General features: G+C 40.8%; 1 protein-coding gene across 3 annotated transcripts in view; it reads left to right on the top strand.

The window, feature by feature from the left end:
- Positions 1-15,537: 15,537 nt before the first annotated feature.
- LOC110535527 (NEDD4-like E3 ubiquitin-protein ligase WWP1) overlaps positions 15,538-26,157 on the top strand; it is a 58,222-nt gene continuing 47,602 nt past the window's right edge. For 2 of the 3 annotated variants that reach the window (XM_036935224.1, XM_036935225.1), the window contains exon 1: positions 15,539-15,738. The gene's annotated coding sequence lies outside the window, so the exon portion shown is untranslated. Of the gene's footprint in view, positions 15,739-26,157 lie in introns of all 3 variants that reach the window. The other variant, XM_036935226.1, reaches the window with a different exon arrangement.

Here is a 26,157-nt window from a genome sequence, read left to right as displayed (position 1 = left end):
GGAGTATTTCCTAGCCACCGTGCTTCTACACGGTTTTAGGCTGAGTTTCTGTACAGCACTTTGTGACATCAGCTGACTATAAATAAATTTGACTGAGAGGGAGAGCTTGCGTTAAATGCAATGAAACAACATTTACATTCCTGCCGTTTCATGGACTTTACATGCACCTTAGCCAAATACATTTAAACTCTGTTTGTCACCATTCCTGACATTTAATCCTAGTAAAAAAAAAGTAAAAAAAGGTCAGTTAGGATCACCACTTTAATTTAAACATGTGAATTGACAGAATAATAGTAGAGAATTATTTATTTAAGCTTTTATTTCAGCCAGTGGGCCAGAAGTTTACATATACTCAATTAGCATTTGGTAGCATTGCCTTTAAATTGTTTAACTTGGGTCAAACGTTTTGGGTAGCCTTCCACAAGCTTCCCACAATAAATTGGGTGAATTTTGGCCCATTCCACCTGACAGAGCTGGTGTAACTGAGTCAGGTTTTCTAGGCCTCCTTGCTCGCACATGCTTTTTCAGTTCTGCCCACAAATGTTCTATAGGATTGAGGTCAGGGCTTTGTGATGGCCACTCCAATACCTTGACTTTATTTTCCTTAAGCCATTTTCATTGTCCATTTGGATGACCCATTTGCTTCATCTGCCTCAAGATGCCATCTATTTTGTGAAGTGCACCAGTCCCTCCTGTTGTAAAGCACCCCCACAACATGATGCCACCCCCATGCTTCACAGTTGGGATGGTGTTCTTCGGCTTGCAAGCCTCCCCCTTTTTCCTCCAAACACAACGATGGTCATTTTGACAAACATTTCTATTTTTGTTTCATCAGACCAAAGGACATTTCTCCAAATAGTACGATCTTTTTCCCCATGTGCACTTGCAAACCGTAGTCTGGCTTTTTTTATGGCGGTTTAGGAGCAGTGGCTTCTTCCTTGCTGAGCGGCCTTTCAGGTTATGTTGATATATTACTCATTTTACTGTGGATATAGATACTTTTGTACCTGTTTCCTCCAGCATCTTCGCAAGGTCCTTTGCTGTTCTGGGATTGATTTGCACTTTTCCCACCAAAGTACGTTTATCTCTAGGAGACAGAACTCGTCTCCTTCCTGAGCGGTATGACGGCTGCGTGGTCCCATGGTGTTTATACTTGCTTACTATTGTTTGTACAGATGAACGTGGTACCTTCAGGCGTTTGGCAATTGCTCCCAAGGATGAACCAGACTTGTGGAGGACTACAGTTTTTTTTTTGAGGTCTTCTTTTCTCATGTCAAGCAAAGAAGAACTGAATTTGAAAGTAGGCCTTGAAATACATTGTATGGGGTGCATACTGGCGGCAGGGAAGTCAGGCGCAGGAGAGCAAAAACTGGGTTTACCACAGAGCAGTATAATACATAAAACCACCGGTATCCAGAAAAAACAATTAATGGGTACAAAACCCGTCCGGACAAGGACATGGGGGGATCAGAGGGTTAAATACGCAACATGTAATGAGCAAATTGAAACCAAGTGTGTGGGAAGACGAGACAAAACAAATGGAAAATGAAAAGCGGATCGATGATGGCCAGAAGACCGGTGATGCCGAATGCCGCCCGAACAATTGACTCAAATGATGTCAATTAGCCTATCAGAAGCTTCTAAAGCCATTACATAATATTCTGGAATTTTCCAAGCTGTTTAAAGGCACAGTCAACTTAGTGTATGTAAACGTCTGACCCACTGGAATTGTGAAACAGTGAAATATTCTGTAAACAATTGTTGGAAATATTACTTGTGTCATGCACAAAATAAATGTCCAAACCGACTTGCTTTAACAATACTTTGTTAACAAGAAATTTGTAGAGTGGTTGAAAAACAAGTTTTAATGACTCTAACCAAAGTGTATGTAAACCTCCGACTTCAACTGTACATAAGAGTTGGGGGGGAAACCCTTTAAGTTCCAGGACTAAGAAATCAGGCAGTGGACCCCAACACCCAAAGGGTGAGCTTGAATTCCTTGACTTTCGTCTCAAGCCTCCTGGTCATTAAACCTTGGGGGGCCTTGAGTGCACACTGCAGAAGGATAAAAGCACAGCATGTTCAGTAACCCAGGCATGCTATCATGTTGTCTTCATGGTGGCTAGGCATATTCCCCCACGGCACGTTGGACTTTCCCCATATGAAATATATGTTCTCAAATCAGTGCTTGTGATCTTTCTATAGAAAGGTTTTCAAAAACAGGAAAACCTTTGCCTGTCACCTTTAACATCTAGGGACATTAGTCAAGATGCTGTCAAACCAACACTGAACCCAGAAAGGTGATGACTGGGATGTTTTGTGACAGGCAGACAAGCAGCGAGCCTAAAAATTGCTTTCTGATAACATTCCATGTGGTTTGAATTGATTTGAGGTAGAGGATTGACTCCTTTCTGACATGGAATGTAACTTTGATTGCGATCGAAAACGGGAGGCAGAAGCAGAAAAAGGGAGGAAAAAAGTCTCCCACACCATTGAAGCATTTGGAGCCCCTCCCCTATTTTGTACCTCTCTATGATGTTGGCTCTCATCCCCATCCCCAGGGCTTCATTCCTCACAGAGCTCAGGTTGAATTCTGAGGCCAAAAGCTGCTACACGCTTCTGAATTTTCTGGATACTGTAAACCATAGTTCAAAGAAAACAGATCCGATTCCCCTTGTCTATCACAGCTGTGTGCCGAGGCCAATATAGCAAACTATTGATGCTTGACAAAACTAAGTTATATGTTTGTGATTGTGAACATGTTAAGTCCCATATTAAACTAGTTATGGAGTTCACAAAGGAAATTCTCAGTATTTCTCAGTATTTCTGCTCCCAAAGTGATGGAAACTCACCCTTGTTATGCAGACAACTTTAACACCCACATCTCCCCAATATAAATAAACCACAAGACCATGTTGGTCAAGTGTTTGTCTATTCGCAGCAGTGGAAAGTGAGCAGACGTTTACCTTTAGATGTAACAAAATATGGACATTGCCTGTGCCTCATGTGGATGAGTTTCAACACTCTCTTTCATTCTTATATTACCGGGCTGGTTTTGTGGAGTTGTGTAAAACTGAGTAATCTTACACTCTTCTTTAGATGTTACTTCAAAGACAACATACAGTTACAGTTCATATAAGGAAAGCAGTCTGTTGAAATAAATTCATTAGGCCCCAATCTATGGATTTCACATGACTGGGAATACACATCTGGGGAATACACATCTGTTAGTCAAAGATACGTAAAAAAAAAAAAAGTAGGGGCGTGGATCAGAAAACCTGTCAGTATCTGGTGTGACCACCATTTGCCTCATGCAGTGCGACAAATCTCCTTTGCATAGAGTTGATCAGGCTGTTGATTGTGGAAAGTTGTCCCACTCCTCTTCAATGGCTGTGCGAAGTTGCTGGATATTGGCGCGAACTGAAACACAGTGTTTTACACATCGATGCAGAGCATCTCAACATGCTCAAATGGTGACATGTCTGGTGCGTATGCAATACAAGAACTGGGCCATTTTCAGTTTCCAGAGATTGTGTACAGATCCTTGTGACATGGGGCCGTGCATCATCATGCTAAAACATGGGGTGATGACAGCGGATGAATGGCACAACAATGGGCATCAGGATCTTGTCACGGTATCTCTGTGCATTCAAATTTCCATCAATGAAATGCAATTGTGTTCGTTGTCCTGTCCGTAGCTTATGCCACCATGGGGCACCCCGATTCATAACATTTACATCAGCAAACCGCTCACCCACACAACACCAAACATGCTGTCTGCCATCTGCCCGGTACAGTTGAATCTGGGATTCATCCATGAAGAGCACACTTCTCCAGCATGCCAGTGGCATTCGACAGTGAGCATTTTCCCACTGAAGTCGGTTACGACCCCGAACTGCAGTCAGGTCAGTACCCTGGTGAGGCCGATGAGCACGCAAATGAGCTTCCCTGAGACGTTTTCTGACAGCTTGTTCAGAAATTCTTTGGTTGTGCAAACCCACAGTTTCATCAGCTGTCCGGGTGGCTGGTCTCAGACGATCCCTCAGGGGAAGAAGCTGGATGTGGAGGTCCTGGACTGACGTGGTTACACATGGTCAGTTGGAAGCTCTGCCAAATTCTCTAAAACAACATTGGATATGGCTTATGGTAGAGATATTCAGTTCTCTGCAAACACCTCTGGTGGACATTCCTGCAGTCAGCATGCCAATTGCACACTCCCTCAAAACTTGAGACATCTGTGGCATTGTGTTGTGTGAAAAAACTGCACATTTGAAAGTTTCCTTTTATTGTCCCCAGTACAAGGTGCACCTGTGTAATGATCATGATGTTTAATCAGCTTATTGATATGCCACACCTGTCAGGTGAATGGATTATCTTGGCAAAGGAGAAATGCTCAGTAAGAGTGATGTAAACAATTTAGGGCTGTCAGTGTTAATCAGTTAACTCAGGTTAACTTTTTGAAATTGGGTCGTTCCACCAATTTGGTGCCTTTTGGGGAGTGTTACTTGATCAAAAATGACTTTACATTTGACCTAATGTTAACATTCTGTCATAAAGAGCACACATTCAACTTCAGAAAGAACATGTTTTCCCATCTCAAGAGGTTAACACGTTATTAAAGTTGTTGCAAATGTATGAAAAATAAAAAACAGAAATTTAACAATTGCATAAGTATTCAGACCCTTTACTCAGTACTTTGTTGAAGCACCTTTGGCAGCGATTACAGCCTAGAGTCTTCTTGGGTATGACGCTACAAACTTTGTACACCTTTATTTGGGGAGTTTCGCCCATTCTTCTCTGCAGATCCTCTCAATCTCTGTCAGGTTGGATGGGGAGCATTTCTGCACAGCTATTGTCAGGTCTATCCAGAGATGTTCGATCAGTTTTAATTCCGGGCTCTGGCTGGGCCACTCGAGGACATTCAGAGACGTGTCCCAAAGCCAGTCCTGCGTTGTATTGGCTGTGTGCTTAGGGTTGTTGTTCTGATGGAAGATCAACCTTCGCCCCCAGTCTGCAGTCGTGAATGCTCTGGAGCAGGTTTTCATCAATGATCTCTCTGTATTTTGCTCCGTTCATCTTTCCCTTGATCCTGACTAGTCTCCCAGTCCCTGCAGCTGAAAAACATCCCCACATTATGATGCTGCCACCACCATGCTTTACCATAGGGATGGTGCCAGGTATCCTCCAGATGTGAAGCTTGGCATTCCGGCCAAAGAGTTAAATCTTGGTTTCATCAGACCAGAACATTTTGTTTCTCATAATCGGAGAGTCCTTTAGGTGCCTTTTGGCAAACTCCTTGTACTGTGGAGTGGTTTCCGTCTGGCCACTGTCATGACGTTGGCCTGTGGGTGAGGTTTATGACCCCCCCCATAAATACCTTTCTCCCTTTCCTCTCTCTTGACTCTACAGAAGGACTCTTGAAAAGTCTTTGTTAAACATAGAGGGTCTGGGAACATCAAAAGGTGGGGGGAAAGGAACCACATTTCGGTAATCCAATCAGCTGAAAATATGCATTGGTACTAAATGAATATGATTCCAGATCAGTTGGCGTCTGAGACATTATTACTGATGATAGGACAACATAAACTGTATCTTGGAAAGTCTACACATTATAGTTATCAGATTCACATGGAATTGTTGTGCAATTTTTAAATGTTGAAATATGAAACAATTTGTGAAAATATTAAATGTAATTTGGCCTCTTAATGAGAGAACGGTTTGTCATAGAGTAAACTATGCTCAACTCAGTGGCCCTGCCCATGTGAACAGACATTGGTTATAAACTATGAAACACGCCCTTCTCTCCCCTCCTGTATAAAGCCCTTGACGAAAATGTAACTTTCTGTTCCGAGGACGTTAGGGCGACAGTCCTACGTTAAAGGGGCTCAGATAATAAGCTGTTCCAAGGACGTGTGGACTTGAGGTCCCCACGTTGAAAGGACAAAGACCACCTACAGAACTAAGCCAACCTTAGAGAACCTAACGAAATTAGCATCGAATTTCAATGTGAAGGTGACGACCTTCAAGGATGATTCAAGGATGAATTTCGACTATACCAGCCAGACTATAGCATAACAACTTGGTGTGAACTTTGAACTCTTATTCACTCCAGAAGTGATACCTCCTAGAGGCTGAGTTAGCAGCAGTCGCTAAACGTGGGCTAGGAGAGGACGGACAGAGTATCCATTCTACCACGCTCCAGTTCACCACTAGACATTCTTCAGAGATCCATAAAGGACAAACCGGCCTTCCATCGACGACCAATCTACCGACGCGCAGCTCAGAGTAAATATTTATTGCATTCTCCTTTTTCAAATAGGTGGTAATTTAGAATGCATAAGATACTGTATTTACGATAGCATAGCTTCTCCCTATGTTACTTAGTTTAACCGCTCTTTCACTCAAACCCAACCCCCTTTCCTTTGTGTAACCAGCCGTCATGCTGGCTCCGTTCACCAGGGATGTTTTCTATATGACATAATTTTTAATCAATGTATGATCCATTCTGTGTATATGTAATTCTGTGTGATGTTAGGTATTTAGTAAATAAATAATTAAACCAAATGTTGTATTGCTGATTCAACTTGTTAGCCAGGGTTCGTGAAGATAACCAAGCATTTACAACTTTCAGATGAGACTAAATAAGGTGAGGATTAAATATTGACTGCAATTGACGTAAAAGATTATCATGTCTTTAAGCGTTTATTTGGAAGATTACAGCTCTATAAACATTTTTTCGTGGTGCCCCGACTTTCTAGTTAATTATTTACCTGATTAGCTTAATCAGGTAATATTAATTACAGAGAAATGATTTTATAGAATAGCATGTCATATCTGGCATAGCCAAAGACACTACACCACTCTACTGTAAAGGCCTGAATGGTGGAGTGCTGCAGAGATGGATGTCCTTCTGGAAGGTTCTCCCATCTCCACAGAGGAACTCTGGAGCTCTGTCAGAGTGACTGACACGTTCTTGGTCACCTCCCTGACCAAGGCCCTTCTCCCCCGATTGCTCAGTTTGGCCGGGTGGACAGTTCTAGGAAGAGTCTTGCTGGTTCCAAACTTCTTCCATTTATGGAATGATGGAGGCCACTGTGTTCCTGGGGACCTTCAATGCTGCAAAAAAATGTGCCACACTTTCCCAGATCTGTGCCTCAACACAATCCTGTCTCGGAGCTCTACGGACAATTCCTTCTACCTCGTGGCTTGGTTTTTGCTCTGACATGCACTGTCAACTCTGGGACCGAATATAGACCTTTCCAAATGTCCTATCAATTGAGTTTACCACAGGTGGACTTCAATCAAGTTGTAAAAACATCTCAAGGATGATCAATGGAAACAGGATGCAATTTCGAGTCTCATAGAAAAGGGTATGAATACTTATGTAAATAAGGTATATCAGTTTTTTTATTGTAATACATTTGCCTAAATTTCTAAAAACCTGTTTTCACTTTGTCATAATGGGGTACTTTGTGTAGATTGATGAGGATTATTAAAAAAAAATCAATTTTAGAGTAAGGCTGTAATGTAACAATGTGGAAAATTCAAGGTGTTTGAATACTCTCCGAATACTCTCCGAATGCACTGTACATGCATGTTTTCATTGATAAATCAGCGCCATACTATATTATGTTTTGTTAATTTTTTATTTTATTTTTTACAATTGTTATGTACAGTGGCAAGAAAAATTATGTGAACCCTTTGAAATTACCTGCATAAATTGGTCATCAAATTTGATCGATCTTCATCAAAGTCACAACAATAGACAAACATAGTGTGCTTAAACTAATAACACACAAATTATTGTATTTTTCTTGCCTATATTGAATACATCATTTCAACATTCACAGTGTTGGTTGGAAAAAGTATGTGAACCACTAGGCTAATGACTTCTCCAAAAGCTAATTGGAGTCAGGAGTCAGCTAACCTCGAGTCCAATCAATGAGATGAGATTGGAGATGTTGGTTAGAGCTGCCTTGCCCTATCAAAAACACTCACAAAATTTGAGTTTGCTATTCACAAGAAGCATTGCCCGATGTGAACCATGCTTCAAAACAAAAGAGATCTCAGACGACCTAAGATTAAGAATTGTTGACTTGCATTAAACCTGTTGTGACTAGGGGGCAGTATTTTCATTTTTGGAAAAAAAAACGTTCCCGTAGTAAACAGGATATTTTGTCAGGACAAGATGCTAGAATATGCATAGAATGGACAGCTTAGGATAGAAAACACTCTAAAGTTTCCAAAACTGTAAAAATATTGTCTGTGAGTATAACAGAACTGATATTGCAGGCAAAAGCCTGAGAAAAATCCAATCCGGAAGTGCCTCATGTTTTGAAAGCGCTGCGTTCCAATGCGTCCCTATTGAGCAGTGAATGGGCTATCAACCAGATTACTCTTCCTCCGTATTCCCGAAGGTGTCTACAGCATTGTGACGTAGTTTTACGCATTTATGTTGAAGAAAACCCGTTAGCGGCTACATTGCGCAAGTGGTCACCTGATGGCTCCCATAGGTACTCTCGCGTAAAATACTGAGGTAGCCAATACTCCAATCGGTCCTACTGAAAAACTAATTGTCCCGATGGATATATTATCGAATAGATATTTGAAAAACACCTTGAGGATTGATTATAAACAAGGTTTGCCATGTTTTTGTCGATGTTATGGAGCTAATTTGGAATATTTTTAGCCGTTTTTGTGACTGCAATTTCCGGGCGATTTCTCAGCCAAACGTGAAGAACAAACGGAGCTATTTTGCCTACAAAAATAATCCTTTTGGAAAAAAAGGAACATTTGCTATCTAACTGGAAGTCTCGTGAGTGAAAACATCCGAAGCTCATCAAAGGTAAACGATTTAATTTGATTGCTTTTCTGATTTCCGTGACCAAGTTACCTGCTGCTAGCTGGACAAAATGCTATGCTAGGCTATCAATAAACTTACACAAATGCTTGTCTAGCTTTGGCTGTAAAGCATATTTTGAAAATCTGAGATGACAGGGTGATTAACAAAAGGCTAAGCTGTGTCTCAATATATTTAATTGGTCATTTTCATGAATAGGAATATTTTCTAGGAATATTTATGTCTGTTGAATTATGCTAATTAGTGTCAGGCGATGATTGCGTTCCCGCATGCGGGATGGGGAGTCACTAGAGGTTGCATTAAGCTGGAAAGGGTTACATAAGTATCTCTAAAAGCCTTGATGTTCATCAGTCCACGGTAAGACAAATTGTCTATAAATAGAGAAAGTTCAGTAATGTTGCTACTCTCCCTAGGAGTGGCCGTCCTGCAAAGATGACTGCAAGAGCACAGCGCAGAATGCTCAATGAGGTTAAGAAAAATCTTAGAGTGTCAGCTAAAGATTTACAGAAATCTCTATAACATGCTAACATCTCTGTTGACTAGTCTACGATACGTAAAACACTAAACAAGAATGGTGTTCATGGGAGGACACCACGGAAGAAGCCACTGCTGTCAAAAGAACATTGCTGCACGTCTGAAGTTTGGGAAAGTGCACCTGGATGTTCTACAGCGCTACTGGCAAAGTATTCTGTGGACAGATGAAACTATGGTTGAGTTGTTTGGAAGGAACACAACACTATGTGTGGAGAAAAAAAGGCACAGCACACCAACATCAAAACCTCATCCCAACTGTAAAGTATGGTGGAGGGAGCATCATGGTTTGGCGTTGCTTTGCTGCATCAGGGCCTGGACAGTTTGCTATCATTGAGGGAAAAATGTATTCCCAAGTTTATAAAGACATTTTGCAGAAGAATGTTAGGCTATCTGTCTGCCAATTGAAGCTCAACGGAAGTTGGGTGATGCAACAGGACAACGACCCAAAACACGGAAGTATAATATCAACAGAATTGCATCAACAGAAGAAAACATGGCTTCTGGAGTGGCCCGGTCAGAGTCCTGACCTCAACCCGATTGAGATGCTGTGGCATGACCTCAAGAGAACAGTTCACACCAGACGTCCCAAGAATATTGCTGAACTGAAAAAGTTTTGTGAATAGGAATAGTCCAAAATTCCTCCTGACCGTTGTGCAGGTTTGATCCACAACTACAGAAAACGTAAGGTTGAGGTTATTGCTGCCAAAGGAGAGTCAACCAGTTATTAAATACACATTCTGTTTTCACCCTACACTGTGAATGTTTACACGGTGTGTTCAATAAATACAAGAAAACATATCATTGTTTGTGTGTTGTCAGTTTAAGCAGACTGTATTTGTCTATTGTTGTGACCTAGATGAAGATCAGATAGAATTTTATGACCAATTTATGCAGAAATCCAGGTATTTCCAAAGGGTTCACATACTTTTTCTCTCCGCTTTATATATTCTGTGCATGCCAACATACAACTCAATTCCCCCCAGGGAAAAGGTAGGATCCCTTGCTCCTCACAGGGAGCAGAGGTGTAGGCTCCCTGTTGGTCCTATGTATCGTAGGCCAGGGACACATACTATAATATTTGGGGTCCCACTGTTTTTAATGGGAATAGTTCAATCCACTGCACAGGGGGAAGCAGCCCGAGTCCTCAGAGATGAGACAGTCTTTGTTGGCCAAGGGAGCCTTACGTGTGGTGCCAGTGAGGGGAAGCTCACCAGGGCTTCTTCAGAAGCTATTTCTCACCCCCCCCCCCCACTCACTACATCTAAACTATTTTGTGATAAATGATCATATCTGAAATGTCATAGACTACATATTGCAAGAACAGATCACTCTGGCGTCATATGTTAACATAGGGTGTAATTTTGCCTAGTAAACACAAAACTATGTTTCAAGTGAATTTGGCAGGTCTGATGCTGAAAAAGAAAGGAATGTATTATATAATATAAAGCAGTGTGTAGGCTAGTTCCAGCAGTTAGCTACACAGGTACATGGCAAAAAAAAATTGAAGGCGAGGTTCACCAATTTTTTACAAGTAGACTTATTTTCAATCATTCTGTGATTGTACAGTCGTGGCCAAACGTTTTGAGAATGACACATTAATTTCCACCAAATTTGCTGCTTCAGTGTCTTTAGATATTTTTGTCAGATGTTACTATGGAATACTGAAGTATAATTACAAGCATTTCATAAGTGTCAAAGGATTTTATTGACAATTACATGAAGTTGATTCAAAGAGTCAATATTTGCAGTGTTGACCCTTCTTTTTCAAGACCTCTGCAATCAGCCCTGGCATGCTGTCAATTAACTTCTGGGCCACATCCTGACTGATGGCAGCCCATTCTTGCATAATCAATGCTTGGAGTTTGTCAGAATTTGTGAGTTTTTGTTTGTGTACCCGCCTCTTGAGGATTAACCACAAGTTCTCAATGGGATTAAGATCTGGGGAGTTTCCTGGCCATGGACCCAAAATATTGATGTTTTGTTCCCCGAGCCACTTAGTTATCCCTTTTGCCTTATGGCAAGTTGCTCCATCATGCTGGAAAAGGCATTGTTCATCACCAAACGGTTCCTGGGTGGTTGGGAGAAGATGCTCTCGTAGGATGTGTTGGTACCATTCTTTATTCATGGCTGTGTTCTTAGGCAAAATTGTGAGTGAGCCCACTCCCTTGGCTGAGAAGAAACCCCACACATGAATGGTCTCAGGATGCTTAACTGTTGGGATGACATTGGACTGATGGTAGCGCTCACCTTGTCTTCTCCAGGCAAGCTTTTTTCCGGATGCCCCAAACAATCGGAAACAGGATTCATCAGAGAAAATGACTTTACCCCAGTCCTCAGCAATCCAATCCCTGTACCTTTTGCAGAATATCAGTCTGTCCCTGATGTTTTTCCTGGAGAGAAGTGGCTTCTTTGCAGCCCTTCTTGACACCAGGCCATCCTCCAAAAGTCTTCTCCCCACTGTGCGTGCAAATGCACTCACACCTGCCTGCTGCCAATCCTGAGCAAGCTCTGTACTGGTGGTGCCCCAATCCCGCAGCTGAATCAACTTTAGGAGATGGTCCTGGCGCTTGCTGGACTTTCTTGGGTGCTCTGAAGCCTTCTTCACAACAATTGAGCCGCTCTGATTAATGGTTGATTTAGGTGCAATCTAATCTTACTGGCAGCAATATCCTTGCCTGTGAAGCCCTTTTTGTGTAAAGCAATGATGACGGCACGTGTTTCCTTGCAGGTAACTATGATTGACAGAGGAAGAACAATGATTCCAAGCACCACCCTCCTTTTGAAGCTTCCAGTCTGTTATTCAAACTCAATCAGCATGACAGAGTGATCTCCAACCTTGTCCTCGTCAACACTCACACCTGTGTTAACGAGAGAATCACTGACATGATGTCAGCTGGTCCTTTTGTGGAAGGGCTGAAATGCAGCGGAAATGTTTTTGGGGGATTCAGTTAATTTGCATGGCAATGAGGGACTTTGCAAGTAAATGCATTTCACCTGATCACTCTTCATAACATTCTGGAGTATATGCAAATTGCCATCATACAAACTGAGGCAGCAGACTTTGTGAAAATTAACATTTGTGTCATTCTCTAAACTTTTGGCCACGACTGTAGCTGATCCCCAAAACCGTTTTTTTTACATTTAGTTTCATTACAGAGAACTGGTCAACACATTTTTTTTAGTAATCGCTTGTCACTAAATATAATGCATTATGCTCATGTGTCTCAAGCATGTTATAGAATGTTACAAAACACTCCTAACCAAATCATGTTACATCAGAATCCCATTCTGAATGATGTGTCTGGTATATTTTTTTATTGCACTGTCCCATAAATTCATATTTGCATATTTTTGTTCTTGTGTACAGCATCAGTCAAACATGGATTTATATTCATACATAAACAACACTCAGCAAGATCACTGAATAATTTGAACAATGGCCCATGTTTATATGCATACACACATCATCTACTCGCAAAGAAGTTGGTTATTGGACTAGTTGTACTATGATTTATTATATTCTACTGATCCATTTACTTTATGTTCGTATTCTTATTTTTATTTATTATTACTCTTCTGTGGCATTGAGAAGGAACCTGCAAGTAAGCATTTGTTGGATGGTGTATACCATGTGTATCCTGTACGACTAATAAAACTTGAAACTTGTTTACTTTCAACGAGGAGGTTTAATAAAGCACTCACATGATAAACAGCTCACATGTGCACTGCACCTGTAAATGGTGAGAATCAGAGAGAGCAGCAGCACCCACATACTGTAGCCAAAGCCCCTTCCAAGACTTCATCCAACTCTTAGAACCAAGCTTAACTTATCACAAAAGAATTTACGAAACACATCCATGAATGATCTACTGCAGAATACCAAGGCACATTTTTGGAACACCCAACAACTTGTTTTTTTGCATGGATGAAACAGTATTTTTGTTTCTGCTGTCTAAATTTAGATCAAGGTCTAATTGGAATGATAAAGTAACTGTGAAAAACTTAGAGGTTCCTGGGAGAATTCAATCTGGATATAATTAAATCAAAATCAAATCAAATTTATTTATATAGCCCTTCGTACATCAGCTGATATCTCAAAGTGCTGTACATAAACCCAGCCTAAAACCCCAAACAGCAAGCAATGCAGGTGTAGAAGCAGAGTACACAGAGTTTAGGTCTCCTTCATTAATCAAATCTATAGTCTGTGTATTCTTAAGTAATTTATGAGAATATTGGTGTATTGTAAAGTAATGGAGCTTTATTTCATAGATGTGATTGAATCCCTCCTTTCTTACTTTCTCTCTCCCTCTCTCTCTCTGCCTTTGTCTCTAATTCTCTTTCGGGTTGAGTCCACAAGACACAGCTTTCATGGGAAATATTGTAAACATTATGGCTCGAGTCAACACTACTAAAATAAAGACTTTGGCGTCCTCTGCTGGCCCGGGCGCACGCACGCACGCAGGGGGGGGGGGGGGGGGGGGGTGCAGGGAGCCAATGACTGCTTGTTTTTGTTAATTCTGCTGTGGCACACTTGCACACAACAAAAGGGCAAAGTGGTGGCCACAAGCAGGCCATCATACACCTGCCAATAAACTGAAAAATACTTAGAGACATAAGATTTATACAGGGAGGAAGCACAGTGACTTTGCAAAGACTATAGCCACTACATAGCCTATATCTGTCTGGAGGAGCCAAAGGGGAGGCAACAATAATCTTGGTGCCTGTAACAATAAGATTATATACTCATAGTACCTATTTGTTGTCTCAGGAACAAACAATCTCATTTTCAGGTGTTTCAGTGATATATGAAGTTTGTTTGAATAGTGTTAAAATTACTTTTAGAGAGCCAATTGACAAATCTAGCCATAACAGCACCAAAAACGATGACAATGCAATCTCTACAACAGACTGAGATAATCCAGCAAGGATTATTTTATTTTTTACAAATTCTTATTATGGTCACTGGTTGAAATGTACATTTATTTTCGTAGCCATCAAAGTATTCGGTCCAGGCTAGCTACGAGCCTGCGTTTCCACAGGAAGCCCAAATCTGATATTTTTTTCACGAATTGGTCTTTTGACCAATCAGATGAGATCTGAAAAAGATTATAAGTGAAAAGACATGAAAAAAAGACGTGATTGGTCAAAAGACTAATTAGTGGGTAAAAAATATCAGAATTAGTCTGTCTGTTAATTGACGTAGACGTAGTGACATAGTTGGGGTGGCGTCAGACGTCGCCGTCTGCGTCTGTTTTTGCTGCAGGGTGTCTTGCCACCAGAGAGGGAGAGGCAAAGCGAGAGGATTTACTCTGCCCAAAATCTGTTTACGTGAGATAAGCCCCTTTTTGTATGGAGATCTATTAGATAATGTGAATTACTTGAGGCTTATTTGATTGAACATAAGTTTAGTCATGTATAAGCTGTTACAAATGTACTGTGATAAGTGAATTCCGGTTGCATTCCGTCAACGTTGAGAAAAACGACGTATTGTGCCTGTTGTTTATGGGTATCTGCCCCTCTCATTGGCTAGAACGGTCCCATCTGCTCTCTTCTGCCTTCACTCATTGAGGACATATATTTCCCATTGTTAGAGCGGTCACTCTGTTATCTTGTCAATATAATGCAGGAATCATCAACTAGATTCAGCCAATGCCCGATTTTTTTTTTTCATGAGCGGATGGTCAGGGTACCGGAACCTAATTACTAATACTTTGTAGACTGGAAATTGACCACAAGAAGCACATAAATATATAATATTTGACTAAAGCATAATCACTTAAAACTTTGCTTACATTTGTATACGATCATATATATATTATATAATATATATACTCTATTATGCGTGGGAATACTTTGGAACATATTTCTAAAATGCATATATATTTTTTACAGTTTATGTCCAACAATAAAACATGTCCGGCGGAGTTGAGCGATGACCAGTGTGGACGGACTGGAGCTCCGACATCACATAAAATTACGTTTTTATTAAAAACGACTGATTTCAGGGCCCACAGAATAGCCCCTATTACACATTACATTGTTATATGTGGGCTATTCGTTGGCAGCGGAAATCAGTCGTTATGGATAAAAACGTAATTTTTATTAAAATAAAATATGTGTATGTGACGTTGGAGCTTCAGTCCGCACACGCAAATTGTCGCACAACTCCTTCATAAATCGTGGAGTTGAGTTTAGTAGGCTACTACGGTGTATGCGAGAACCTGTTTGTGACGAGAGACGGCAATCGTAGCTGGACGCTCGGCCTGAGAGGTTAATGCCTGGCTGTTTATCGAGAGAACATAGCTACAGGGAGTTTATAACACCGGGTTGGAGCTACAGGCACGGTAAACCACCCAAACTTAGAGACATTGGATGTCTGTCCTCTACAATTGTACATTCCTGCTTCAAGCTGAGTCTGCTTGTATTTCAGCTATCTAACATTAGCTACGCTAGCTACGTTCCTCCAACTCAACTGACTTGAGATCTTTGCTTGAGGTAGCATAGGATCTTGTTTAGCGAACTAGATAGTAGCTAGCTAATTAACTGAAATAACAGATTAAATAGTTTAACTAGATACCAAGTGATTGGTTACTACTAGCGAGCTGGTAACGTTAGCTAGCCATTTCAAACAAATATATTGTAGCTTGCTAACTTTAGCTAACGTTAACTGGTAATGGACCGTGCTATCATCATCAGTAAGTAATGCCAGCAAAAGATGGCGGACACCTAACCAAGCTACTAGCTAGCTATCCAACTGCTGCTATGCCCTAGCTAAGTAGTTAGCTAGCTAACTTAGCTGTATCTAACCACCCGATTGTTTGTTTTCGTCCGTTGTGATCAGTGTGCCCGGTCTAATACACTCCCAAATGATTGCGAGACCTGTAACTCAAAGTTACCTATCTGGCTAGCCATCTAGTTGACTAACTTAGCTAGCTGGTTAGCTAAAATACACGGAATCACCCAATATTTCTCATGGTCATTAATGCCAACGTCCTTGCAATTTTACTAAAGATTAGCAAACGTTAGCTAGATAAGTTGGGGATAAACTAACGTTAGCTAATTAGCACCTTTACCATTTCATAAAACTAGTTACACTTGACTTGTAGCTAATAATGTTGTCGGTATTTTGTGTACTCTGGGTAACTTTTCATGGTTCTTGCCCTAGGGAACTCCATCTAGGGTTAAAGAAATAAAGCTAGCTAACGCTAGTTCCACGGTTGTTTTGTTGCCACACGAATTGAACTATTGATGTAATGTTATAGCTAGCTAACGTTACGTTTAACTCTGGCTAGTTAGTGTCCGTGATGATGCAGGTCTGCCAATGTGGCCTAGAAATTGCCATGGTACTTTACAGAGACTAACTAACCTGTTTGGACACTATTTTGAGAAATATGACGATTTTCTAATAACAGACACTTCCCTCAGATACGTCAATTTCTTTAGATCCAATAGATTTGGCTGCCTTCATTATTCTCTCAAATTTGTGTGAGGATTTGATGACGAACCTAGATGAAATTATTTGTCCTCTGTAGCCCTATAGAGGCCTAGGCTATTTGGAGACCAAGCCTGTGACTTGGGAGAGATAGAAAAAAAACTGAAGGCCTTTATTTGTTTCAAAGTGCTCTTCCACACATGTTGGGCTTTTGTGATTGCAGGCCTGCGGGTAGCATCCTCCCATTGACAGTAGTATTGTATGCTTTGGCTGTCACAGTGTGAAGGCATTAGTTACATGGAGCTGCTCAAGTGACAGCATCTTTGGCAGGCTCTGTCCATAATGCTTATTTTGCCTCTGTTTCTCCCTCTGTTGTTGACCTTTCACAAGGAAACCGCTATGTGTGGGAATTCTTGAGTTGTTGTCTCTTGCACCCAACTGTGTGAGGCTAGTGGCTCATGCCAAGGTAAATAAATGTTGCAAGTGTAAAAAGGCAATGCCCCTGTTTTTGGTAGATATGTCTGGGTGGATGTTGTAACGTCAGTTTGTCAATCATTCCTGTGTTTAAATATATATATATATATATATATATATATATATATATATATATATATATATATATATATATATATATATATATATATTTGCATAAGCTGAATGCTGGAAATTTTGGTAAAACGGTTAATTGTTTTAGAGTGAAGTCAGTGTTTTGTGCTGGTGTGTTTGCAGGCGTCTAGCTAGCCTAATCTGTCTATTTGAAATGAAGACGCCTCTAATGCATGAAGTCTGCCGCTCCTTGTAGGTCAATCACTTTAAATATGAATAAGATTTCAATGCCTTAGTGTTGGCTGAAGTTTAGGCCTGCATGGAGCGAGGCTACTAGGCCTAGATCAGATATCTATATTAAGCCGCGGGCCAACTTTTTATTTTCTTGAGTAGATGGTCGGGGGGGCCACCTAATTGGAATACTTGACCAGATTTCCTAAATTAACTTGAAACTGATTTCCTGTTGTTTTTACAGCCTTATGTCCAATGAAAACTCATAAACAAAAAATTAAATATATACAGTACCAGTCATTCCAGGGTTTTTCTTTTCTTTTTACTATTTTCTACCATTGTAGAATAATGGTGAAGACAACTTTTGAATAACCATGTAGAAACCAAAAAAAGTGTTAAACAAATCAAAATATGTTTGAGATTCTTCAAAGTTGCCACCCTTTGCCTTGATGACAGCTTTGCACACTCTTGGCATTCTCTCAACCAGCTTCATGAGGTAGTCACCTGGAATGCATTTCAATTAACAGGTATGCTTTGTTAATTTGTGGTATATCTTTAATGTGTTTGAGCCAATCAGTTGTGTTGTGACAAGGTAGTGGTGGTATACAGAAGGTTGCCCTATTTGGTAAAATACCAATTCCATATTATGGCAAGAACAGCTCAAATAAGCAAAGAGAAACAACAGTCCATCATTTTAAGACATGATGGTCAATCAATCCGGAACATTACTTGAACTTTGTGCAGTCGCAAAAACCATCAAGCGCTATAATGAAACTGGATCTCTTGATGACCGCCACAGGAAAGGAAGTACCAGAGTTACCTCTGCTGCAGAGGATAAGTTCATTAGAGTTATCAGCCTCAGAAATTGCATCCCGAATAAATGTCTCTTACTTGAACTCTGAAACGTCTCAACATCAACTGTTCAGAGGAGGCTGTGTGATTCAGGCCTTCATGTTCGAATTGCTGAAAAGAAACCACTTCTAAAGGACACCAATAATAAGAAGGCTTGCTTGGGCCAAGAACCATGAGCAATGGACATTAGACCAGTGGAAATCTTTCCTTTTGTCTGATGAGTCCAAATTCCAACCACCTTGTCTTTGTGAGACGCAGAGTTGGTGAACAGATGATCTCCACATGTGTGGTTCCCACCGTGAAGCATGGAGGAGGAGGTGTGAGGGTGCTTTGCTGTTGACACTGTTGGTGATTTATTTAGAATTCAAGGTACACTTAATCAGCACGGCTACCACAGCATTCTGCTGTGATATGCCATCCCATATGATTTGCGCTTGGTGGGACTATCATTTGTTTTTCAACAAGACAATGACCCAGCATACCTTCAGGCTGTGTAAGGGCTATTTGACGAAGGAGAGTGATGGAGTGCTGCATCAGATGACCTGGCCTCCACAATCACTCGACCTCAACCCAATTGATGGTTTGGGATGAGTTGGACCACAGAGTGAAGGAAAAAGCAGCCAACAAGTGCTTAGCATATGTGGGAACTCCTTCAAGACTGCTGGAAAAGCATTTCGGGTGAAGCTGGTTGCCTGTTAATTTATTATTGAATCACAGCCTACTTCGACAAATGGGTGACGTTTTAACCAAAGCGCATTCGCGAAAAAAGCACAACCGTTGAACGACTGTACCTAACCATAAAACATCAATGCCTTTTTTAAAATCAATACACAAGTCAATACATTTAAAAAAAAAAAAAAACTGCATATTTAGTTATAAGATTCATGTTAGCAGGTAATATTAACTAGGAAAATTGTCACTTCACTTGCGTTTTATTGTACGCAGAGTCGGGGTATATGCAGCAGTTTTGGCCGCCTGGCTCGTTGCGAACTGTTGAAAGGCCATTTATTCCTAACAAACATTGTAATTCATTTGCCAGAATTGTACATAATTATGACATAACATTGACGATTGTGCAATGTAAAAGCAAGATTTAGGGTTGCCACCTGTTCTATAAAATACGAAATGGTTCCTTATTCCACTGAAAGAATAAACGTTTTGTTTACGAAATTATAGGTTCTGGATTTGACCATATTAATGACCAAAAGCTCGTATTTCTGTGTTTATTATAATTAAGTCTGATTTGATAGAGCAGTTTCTGACTGAGCGGTAGTAGGCAGCAGCAGGCATTCATTTAAATTTTACTGCGTTTGCAAGCAGCTCTTAGCAATGCTTGATTCGCACAGCGCTGTTTGACTTCAAGCCTATCAACTCCTGAGATTAGGCTGGCAATACTAAAGTGCCAATTAGAATAGTCAAAGGTATATGGTATAGCGAGAAATAGTCGCTGTGTCATAATTCTTAACTACAACCTAAAACTTTTTAACTGGGAATAATGAACCATCAGCTTTCATATGTTCTGAGCAAGGAACATAAATGTTAGCTTTTTTTTACATGGCACATATTGCTCTTTTACTTCTCCAATGCTGTTTTTGCATTATTTAAACCAAATTGAGAATGTTTCATTATTTATTTGATATTAAATGAATTTTATTTATGTATTGTTCATTCAGTATTGTTGTAGTTGTCATCTGTCTGCTTTTTTTTGGTCCTCCAATAATTGGTATCGGCGTTGAAAAATCAGAATCGGTCGACATCTAATACACACACAAACAGTGTCATAATTGTTTTGAAAGCCAATCCATATGCTCTGGAAAGGTTCAAGTAAGGTCACACACACTGTAACATGCATGGAGCTGGTAATGGAGAAGTACAAAATAGTTAAAGTAATTAGTGGAACTGACAGATTTTGAACTACTTTACAGATATGACAAAGACAATTTATAATATCAGTACAAAGTATGACATTCTGAGTTTGCTACATAACCTCTTACAAAGTTGGCTTTAAAAATAGGTTATATTCTACTGAAAATTCCGTTGTACAGTAAGGCATTGTTGGCAGAATAGATGGATGCTGTTCAATGGATGATTAATATAATTCACCCAACACATTTCTTGTTAGTCTAACAAATATTGCTATCAGGTTGTAAATCACAGCTGGCCGTGTACATTGTTTGCTGCCGACAGTCATTCAGGATGCACTGTTTCAGAGGAAGAGAAAAGACTAATGTAACTACGGCTGGGAATGTCAATATAATTAAACTAGCAGGGGCAATGATCACAAATTAGCCATGTTAGGATAACTTATCAGTCATGTCTTCATGTAGCTACTTATTTAGTGAGATAAAAATGCCTAACGCCGCTAGCTAGCTGCTGGGAGGATTTCATGTCATTGGATGAGTTGCTGACTTTTCCACCCATATAATTTTTTCGTGGCTACAGCTTGAGATACAGGTGTCATTTGGTTAGCTAGCAAGAAATGTGAATCACTTTGTTAGCTAGCAATGCTTAACTTGAGCAACTGTTATCCACACTTAGAATATCTCTTAGTTGTCAATTTATTTGGCATCAGTCAAATGGGCAGATATGTTCCCATTCAGTTGTCAAAACGTGGGTTGGGACAAGAAGGCGAGCAGGCTACTATTCCCCATCGTTTATCAGTGCAATTTTAGCAAGCTAAAAGTTTGAGAGGGTTTATCTACTGTTCCCTTGTTAGATTTGAGGTAATTTTGCTCAGGCTAACATTAGTTGTTGATGTGCATAGGCAACAGAGAGATCGGGAGCCTACCTATTCATAGTTGTTTGGTCAATGGGATTGCAAAATTCCCAAATGTAAAAGGACTCCCTTGGGATTTACATATTTGCAGAAATCCATTCAGGTGTGTGTTGTGGTATTTTGGTGAATGTTTTCTAATGATCAAAAGTCACGATGTTACTTCCTGTAAAAACACAAAGTCCAGTTCAAAATGAAGGATGGCAGGCCTGTGTGGCAAATGGCTTATTTGCATGAAGGCCTACTGGAGCCTACAAACACCAGTTTGTGTAGAGTCTGTTCCTGGACAAGTTTATTTCCTGAAGTGTCTATTAGTTGTCCAAACGCACGGCGTCTTTCCCAATCTATATTGCTATAGAATTAAAATATGAAAACTTGAAAATGACTAAGTGCTCGCTTGTCAGAAAATGTAAAAAAAATAAAAAACATGCGCCGTTCTTCCTGAGGCTGTATATGAATACTTAATTTTTTTTTTTTATGTTGCTAAAACACTCAGTTCCACTTTAAATGGCAGCTATACAATTTATAGTGGATATGTTATTACTCACTCACTGTATGTGTGCAGTTTGTCCATATGTTGTTTTCCTAAGCAGCTGTACAGAGATTTGGGCATGTCTGTCTAAATATAAAATAAATGTCAGCACATACTTTTCCTGTGATTATTAGAATTTGGGTTCCAAATTCAACCATGCTTTTTACTTGTTTACACCAAGGATAGTGTTGTCACGATAGCAGAATTTTGACTTTGATTCAAAAACAATACAACTGCAAAAAAAGGCGTATTAGCCAAAGTCACAGAATGGAACTTGATTCAGACGGCTCTCTTAAGTTCAGTATCATTTATTATTGAAATGTTTGATTTTTGGATGTATGCATTAATTAATCAATTATACAACTCATTTGACTTTGGTAAACTGACTACCTACATAACGGTCATTTTATTTGAATGGTAAGTCTGTAGTCTATTGATAAACTGGGTAAATCAAGTACAGGTGACTGCCTATTCAATAGGAGTGTGCACATTCATTGAGTTACTGAGCTTGTTTTGGCTGATTTCATGGGGCTACAGATGATAAACAATCAGTCTTCCATTTGGGACTTCTTGTCCTGATCAACATTTACGTAGAAGAAGCAACAGCGCACACTTTTATAAAAAGACGTGGTCTCGTTAAGACCCATGACCTCATTCACAGTCAGCTCCAGCAAAGATGATATTGATGTGGAGAGGAAGTGAATTAATAAAGTTTTGGTGACCTATTTTGAAATCAGCAATATTTTACGTTTTGGTTTGAATATCACAAACAAAGTAGTTAATTAATGTTAGGTTCAGCTGTACGCTAGCAAGGAAAGTTGGCCTACAAAGTTGGAAGCTACCAGTGTCGTCTAATGGACATTGTTGCGAACAGTAAATAAATCAACTTTTCTACATGCCGTGTTGCTTTATTCGAGTGTGTTAACTTCTGTGCAGCGCAAGTGGTGACGCAACCAGACTCCCAGTGGGGGTGCAGTGGTTCCTCAGGACAGGCTAGACTGGAGCTAGCAGTGAGCAAGTGGAGCAGGCACGGTGCTCTCAAACTATAAAGGAGACATCTGCTGCGCTGCTAGACTTGATTCTCTCTGTCGATAACGTGTGATACATTTGACAGAAGTACAGAAAGTTCTAGTATTGGCAAAGTACTAAAGTTTTGGTATACCGTGCAACACTACAAGAGTATTGAGCACATGGTCTTCCTTTTACTGTGTCTGTGTAGCCTAGTTCTAGCCTAGGCCTATATGGTCGCACTGGAAAGCTACTCACACGCACTATGAATACCAAATATCACACAACCCTGTAAATCGGACCCCCCCACCCCCCACTCTCTCTGATCTAGTGAGTGTGATCCATTCCCGAGTCAGAGAGCCATTAGTTATAATGATATCCAATTCAGTGATGCTAGCTGCATGGGCTGTTGATGTCCCCAATGGCGTGCCTGCGCAGAGGCCAGCTCTCAGCAAACTGACTAGGAGAGCAGTGTTCCTCGGCCTTCACGTTTAACTAGCAGCTTTACAAGCGATGACGCGACTCGGAACATATAATAATACTTTGATTCAGTCATATTTTTTAGTTATTAATCCCATAAGTGAGACATTGTTGCTTCTAGACAGTGTTGCACATATTTTGATAGCTTCCAAGAAATCAAAACGGTATCTCAGAATTCGAATAGAAATGTCTTGGTGTTGCAACTGCTCTGAAACACTGTACGATTAGATGCCTCAGTCTCTCTGTCACAACCAATGATGACACTTGCCTGACTGACTGGCCCTTAGTCAGGCTTTGTCAACCAGCCTAAATGACTAAACACACACCTCATCCTCCCTCTGTCTGTCCTTAGTTTTCCCTCTGTTTCCCTGTCACCTAAGGACAAAAAAAGCAACTAACTGTACGAGGCTATAAACTAGCAGGAAACTTTGCACCCGGAAGCTGCTTTTCTTATTGCCGGCGATTTAAAAAAAAAAAAAAAAAATCTGCCTCTAAGACACGTGATACCCAACTTCCATCTACACGTCTCCCTCGCCACTAAGGGCGATAGTCCTAGACCGTTGTTATTCTACCCAGAAGCAAGCATACAAGGCCCACCCTCGTCCCCCATTCGGCAAATAGATCATGACTCCATACTCCTGCTTCCTGTATACAAGCAAAAGCTCAAACAGGAAGTACTCGTGACTTGTTCTGTTGAGAAATGGTCCTTAGAAATTATGCTACAGGACTGCTTTGCTAATGCTGACTGGAACATGTCCCATTCTCCGCTGATAGCATCGACGAGCTAACCACCTCCGTCACCTGCTTCGTTAGGAAATGGTTCAGAGACGTTGCCCCCCCCCCCCACAGTGACGGTTTGCCTTTTCCCCTGGTGTTAAGCGAAAGGACATGGCTACCGCACACAACAGCCAAACCTGAGGCTAAGGCTGAGGAAAGGAACAAGTACAAGAAGTCCTGCTACGACCTCCGCAGAGCCATTTAACAAGAAAAATAACAATATAGGGCCCTATGAAATCCATTTTCTTTTCTTCCCAAATTCCCTTTTTTAGATTTATTTTTCTGAACTCTGTTTTATGATTTAAGCAAATTAAAGTGTCTAATGTGAATGAATAAAACAATTGAATAAGAAACATGATGCAACACATTGCACTTTTTTTTATCAAGGCAAGTGCTTCAATACAGTTCTACTAAGTGTTTCATTATAAATAATAAAAAGTAATGCAATAATATAGGCAACAATGCAATCGGAAAAACATAGTTATTCTTGTGTAACAACTTTGATTTCATAGTTTTTTTGTGAAATGAAGTGTTTCACATAAGTTTATCATAAATAAAGATTCATGCAATAGGCAACCTATGAGCTCTTATGTCTGTCCATTGTAGGTTTTTCATCTATCACAGACCTCTCCATTTGAAGTGCATGATTGTCAGCCTCTTTGTTGAGCTCGGTGAGTACCTCTTGCTTGTCTGTGAGTAGAGTCTTGTATTTGCTGAAACTCCTCTGTCGACTGGGAAGTAGATGTTGGGCACTGCCACTTCTGCAACTCTTGGGAATCTCGCACTCAGGCCCCTCCAGTAATCAGCAAGCTCCAAAGCAGTTGAGGGCTTCCTGGACACAGTTCTGGTAGGCAATCCTTTCTTCACTGAGCTCTGTTGATGGGTTTCAGTTGTGTGTGTGTGTGGGCGTCAATCTGCTTTTCCATGGCTGGAGCCTGCCTGGGATCGAACACCCTAGCCAGCCTGTAGACCTCTGGCTGGATGTGTGTCCCAGTGCGTTGACAATTTTGGTCAAGCACCTCCCTTCTCTCTCCAATCGCCATCTTTCTCAATGGCTCATCTGTCTCTGCACTATACCCACATGTTTTTGCCGTTCCGTTCACTTGGTAAGAGCCCAGATCTTCCATGACATTGTATGCAGACACTGCTGTGGGACGGCGGGTTCCTTTCAGGATTGACAGAGCTGTTATCAGTTTGGCACAGCCCTCCGAGATGGTTACCCTAACAGTGATGGCCTGCACCTTCTCTGTTTCCAGCTGGCTGAGGATGTTTGTGACTGCTTGGGATGGTGATTTTTCTGCCAACAAAAACTCTGTACTGATGAACATGCTCTGCATGGTACTTCACTGCCTCAAACCAGCTGTTCCATCGGGGGCTCATTGCTTCAGGAGGTGCCTTGGCCTGCACGAACTCCTTCATAATGAGGAAGCGCCCCCATCTCTTTCTGGCAGGCTTCTTGACGAAGACAGATCTCATCCATGTTACAAGTGATGCAACTTCAGAGAAGTGTTTGTAGTAATGCCAGGTCTCACCCACCAGATTGATGACATGGCAGAGACGGGTTACATGGTCACTGTATCACTCCTTTCAGAACCTCCTTGTATGTCTTCAGGCAGTACGGGGCATTATCTGTGACCATTGCCCAGGCACTGTTCAGTTTGTTGCTGTGGAGCAAGGCTAGTATAACTTGGGAAGTTGTTGAGTAGTTGCATCTCTGTGAACATGACATCCACCGGAAAGTACTGGTTTTCAATACCTGCAATGAAAGTTGAGGAAACGTTTTAATGATGTTTTAACCTAAAATAATATTGTGACAAAATACAAGTGTAAAAACAATATAGAGATAGTTAGCTAGATGAAGAGACAGCTGCTGACATTATGCATCGCTATATGATCGCTATATGATAGCTCGTCGTTTGGAATATCACAATTTGCGTGCGGACAATTCACACTGCGGAATGTAAATGTAGGCTATTGCAACGGTATATTAATAGGCTGTTAACTCACCAATGATTAGAATGCTGCAATCCCTTGCATCTGTCTCGTCAACAACCACAGCAAACTTCTTCCAACGGATCTTCTGTAGAACGGCAGTCATGTTGGTTGAACACACGGGGCAGGTGAATTTGAGA

This window comes from Oncorhynchus mykiss, chromosome 11, assembly GCF_013265735.2.
Source record: "Oncorhynchus mykiss isolate Arlee chromosome 11, USDA_OmykA_1.1, whole genome shotgun sequence".
Lineage (NCBI taxonomy): Eukaryota > Metazoa > Chordata > Actinopteri > Salmoniformes > Salmonidae > Oncorhynchus > Oncorhynchus mykiss.
This window is presented reverse-complemented; position numbering and strand designations above follow the sequence as displayed.